This window comes from Nothoprocta perdicaria, unplaced genomic scaffold, assembly GCF_003342845.1.
Source record: "Nothoprocta perdicaria isolate Ctin4 unplaced genomic scaffold, notPer1 scaffold_144, whole genome shotgun sequence".
Taxonomy (NCBI): Eukaryota; Metazoa; Chordata; class Aves; order Tinamiformes; family Tinamidae; genus Nothoprocta; species Nothoprocta perdicaria.
In genome coordinates this window covers 1,795,221-1,800,205 of record NW_020454583.1, presented here as the reverse complement: position 1 = coordinate 1,800,205, position 4,985 = coordinate 1,795,221, and positions in this window count along the sequence as shown.

The window sequence follows — 4,985 nt, the reverse complement described above, 5'->3', positions numbered from 1 at the left end:
TTTGTGTTGTTTTAATCTATAATGCAGCACTTTGCCAGTGCTAAGGAGGCAGGCTGTTACAATATCTTTTCAGTGCCTCTTATAATTAGATATGTGCATTTTTGTTTCTCCTATGCTAGATTACCTGCTGCAGAATATATTTTTGAAGGCATTATAATGTATTCATGAATAATAAATGAAGTCCTAAGTTATGCTTTAATAAGGGCACGTTTGCCAGGATTACAGTATGGTCTGGTGCACAGGGAAGGATCTTCTGATGCTTCATTCATAGGCAGGATCTGCAAGGACTACTATCTTGCAAGAATGTAATTTCTAAAATGAACATCTACCAACCTTGAATCCAGGGCTAAAAATACCTGCACAGTACAATGTTTTAGGCAGATGCTAGGCAGAGATCAACATTTTTTTCTCCCTCCTCCCCACCCCCAGTCAATGACTGACTGGATGTGACCAAAAACAATTTCGTTTTCTCAACTTCAATATACAGCTGAGCAGGAGGAGGAGCTGCCAACCAGGTCTCTGCAGCACAAGCTCCAATGCTCGACAGAGAAGCTTTCAAAATTTCACTCAYCACGACTTTAACTCTGCACATGATCCCCTTGGCCATTTGGCATAATTACTTTCCCAATGCCTGCAAAGAGGAATAGAAACAGCCCTTTCACATGTGGTATTTAGCTTCTCCTTATATTTTTGTCCTCCTCCTGTATATATTCAGAATTAAAATTCAAAGATGATTCATATATAGAAAACTCTGTAGTACTTATATTTTTAAGCYTAGGACTGCAAGTGCCTGGTAATAGCAGTTCCAGAGCATGAGCACTACGTTGTCAGTAGGCAAATATTAGAAAGGTGGGAACTACAAAAATTACTATAAAAAGAATTCTTGTCTAGTAACCTAACAGTAGGAGAGATAACAGAAAATAGTACAGATGGTGTCCTAACCTCCATCAGCTTGGCAATATGCTGTTCGAGCAATGCCGAAACATTTCTGGTCCACATCACGATTTGGGTCCACATCCCAAGAAACCTCCTGCCCYGCGTATTTATACTGCTCTTCAAACTGCTTTTATATTTCAGGTCTCCTATATTAGGCAGTGCTACAGACTAACTCATATATTCTGCCAATGTGGGCTGAAAAATCAGTCTGAAGCATTTTCACAGCAAGATGATTTGAGAATAAGTCAGCCTGCAATATCTAGCAGCATAAAAGATACTTATGAATATGTAACACTGAAAAAAGTTTTAAAATGGAAAAAAAAGGAAAAAAAAAAAAAGCAATACCGTACAGAAACACCAGGTGGAACTAGGAGAAGAGGAAAGAAAGAAAAATAACTCCTTAGTTTGTTAAGTTTTATGAAGAATACCTTTGCCGTATATATTCTTGATTGTTTTTATATACTTCTCTTCCACTAATTACCAGCTTCTCTGGGACCATACAAAATTTATCAGGGTGACTGACTCTTTAAAATAAAGTAGTAAACAATCCGTTGAGGAACAATTAATTCCTTAATATGATAAGCCATCTTGGCACCCGTGTTCCTGCCTAAACGTGATGACAAGACACAAATCTTCTTGCCACTGTGTTCTAATTACCTGACTGTTTAAAAATGCTGAACACTGAGTCGCTCTTTCTGAGCTGAGCCAAAGGTTGTAGCTGCTGCCTGCTTTTGTCAATGAGCRCTGCTGGAGGAAATAGCTTGTGGCGGCAGCTCAAAACTACCTCTTTCCCCAGTAAATAGCATTCTGGAGAAATTATATTAGGAGGTATGTCAGAGAAGAGTGATCCTTCACACTGAGTTTGCTGTRTGAATAGCCCTTCATAAATCTGCATTATTCTTCATAGGCTTCCCTGGGATTTACTCTTCCTCATGAGCATTACAATCAGAGTAGCCATTTGCTAGGCCACTTAAAGAGAAGGAAAGCAGAAAGAACTTGAATATAATCAAAACACATTTTCTTTAGTTTGTGGAAATATTCACTATTTAGGCAGCTTTCTATTTACAGAAAAAAAAAAAAGCATTTGTTTCTAGCATGTTARTTTTCCCCTTTTTATTACCAGCTGAGTAGCCAGATTATAAAAGGTTGTAACAGGAAGGCCCTCTTAMCCCTTGTTTAATAATTCACCTTTACACAGCAGCAGTGTAAAAAGTTAATATGGGTYGTCACAGCTCCATTTATAGTTCATTTTCAGAGCATAAATCCAAGGTTTTGTAGATTAGGTCTTTCACCCCATAATTTAAACCTGAACATGATCAATAAAATTACTGACTGTACAAGATTCTTTTTATACTTGTATGTGGCTGGAACTTCTGTATGTTGTAAAAAAAAAAAAAAAAAAAAAAATCACAAGTACAGGAAATGCTAGTGCAAGAGGATACTAAGTTTGAATGAAGATATTCTTTCCCTAACAAAATCATACCATAAATTGTTTTCTTCAAAATCCTACCTGGGAACTTGACGCTGTTGGAGTTATGCAGATCATAATAGGGATGCTTGCAACCTAATAGTARGTTAGAATTTAATTTATATAGCTAGAAAAAAATATATGTTTTGGTCAAAAGTCAAGTTGCTATTTAGGCTGAATGCCCTCACAAGTTTTTTTACCGAGTCATAGAAGAAAAAAGTGGAATGGCTATTTAACATATGTGTGACAAAAGTGCAAGAGAGAAAAGCTATTAGAGGGAATGGGGCGATAAGAAAAATAGAAAAGCTATTAGAGGGAATGGGGCGATAAGAAAAATAAAAGAGAATTAAGGCCAGCAGCAAAACGAGTGTTTTGGCTAACCCCATACCTTAACCATCATTTTGTTGTTTATTCCTTTGGAAGTATATTCCTGCCAAGGAGGCAGTGGCGACTTGTGGTGCTACAGCCAGTCCCCACAGTAATGAAAAAGGGAGATTTTGCAACATACACTCAGTAACTTGAGTAAGTGCCCCGCTAGGGAGAAGATGGGTCTGTAACTCAGCATACCTGAGAACTGCCACAAGCAGGAGGCACCTAAGACCTCCCCACAACACCATCATGTTCACATCTCATGTCATCTCTTACTCTGTTGCCTTCGCAAATACATCCATAACCCTCCCAACCAGCTGCCCATATATATATTTTTTTTCCCCCTGTAGATTCTATGTTAGTACAGAGCTAAGTAAAGAATCAGTAAAACGTGGAAAGAAGTGGGATTTATAGTGTCCACAGCTCTATGGAGACTCTGAGGAAAACAAACAGAGGTTTTACAAAGGAATATTTCCTAGAGAAATATTAAGAAAATAGATGAGGGTTGCACTGATATAAAAAAAAAAACTAAAGTAAATTAAAGTAAATTAAAGTAAAATAAAGTAAAATAAAGTAAAATAAAGTAAAATAAAGTAAAATAAAGTAAAATAAAATAATAAAAATAAGAAAGAGAGAAAAAAAGGCCAATGTTATGCCACTATATTGCATTTCAGAGATCTATTTGCACAGGAGCAAATGGAGGGAATGGTCTACAGTATTTGGGCAGAGTCTGTTTATATAGTCAGATTGGGGAGTAAAATACTGCAAAACAGAGGACATATAACCATTGGATTAAAAATACAGAGTATATGTGGGCTTTGCAATGACACTACAACAAACCCATTCCTTAGGACAAGAGCTGTGCACACACTTTGCAGAAGCTGTGAGAGAAATTGTACTAGTGTAAAAACGGACTTGAAAAAACAATCAGCAGAAAAAAAAATGTAGCTGGAAATCTTCTTTTCTCAGTTTCATGAACTGCAAGATYGGTTTGCAAAGACAGACGGAGGCTACCAGACTGTGTATGCCCCAGTCCATGTGGCACCAGTGCCGAGGCCAGCTGGTTCTGAGTGGGGCTGCATGTGGAGACACACAGGGCATGGGCTCCTCAGGGTCCATCACGGCACTGCCAGGGCTGCTCACAGGAAGGCCAGGTTCTGCCAGGTTCTGGTGGAGACACCCTTTAGCTGACTGGCGCATGCATAGCGGGAAGCATTCTGAGGAACATTTGACACAAGCAGGTTTAAAAACATTGAAGAAAATACATTTTATAAGTTAAAATATGTGTGTTTCTTTTTCAAAATCAGGTAACAATAAAATATCTTAGAAAGTCTATCTGTATTATGTTGTCACTTAAGATTCATTAATGTGTTTTTCTTGCTGCATAAAAAATAAAATGTGCTTTAATGGGAAAAAAAAGTGTTTTTGTGGAAACAAGAGAGAAAGGAAGTAATTACAAATTGCAGAGACATGTTTTTTTTTTCCACACTTGAAAAAGTTCCCCCCAAAAAATCCAAAACCAATCCACAGCATGCGGACACATCCTTGAAGCATCATCTTGAGACAGTTAAGTTAAATTACTGAAGTATCTTTTCTGGAAATAAAAGTCTCTTTTGGATAGATTAAACAGAATTACAGARTAGTTGAGGTTGGAAGGGACCTCTAGAGATCATCCAGTCCAACCCCCTGCTCCATCAGGGTCACCTAGAGCATGTGGCACATGGTGGCATCCAGGCAGGTGCTGAAGACTTCCAGAGAAGGAGACTCCACAACCTCAGAGACCGCAGAGACCTCAGCCTGTTCCAGGCTCTGTCCCCCTCACAGAAAAGAAGTTCTTCCTCAGATAGATAGCATTGGTGAAAACAGAGAGTCTGAAGGCACTTTCCCATGGGTAACAACCTGGCTGCGCTGAGTCAGGGTGACGTTTTTACAGACTCTCAGAAGAAATAGGTGGGAATTGCTCTGGAAGTTGCGAAGCTCCAAGTTGGCCAATGCTCAATGCATTTTTGAGACAGACACAACCTGTACCTGAGATGAACTCAAGTTTCCTGAAAATACTAGGAAATCAGCATTTTATGTCAACAGTTTATGTCTGCTTTCTAAGATGACTGAAAGTTATCATGTGAGTGACTTCTGAGAAAGCATGGGAAGGATGTTCAGGGAAAAGGAGGAGAGGAGAGGAGAGGAGAGGAGAGGAGAGGAGAGGAGAGGA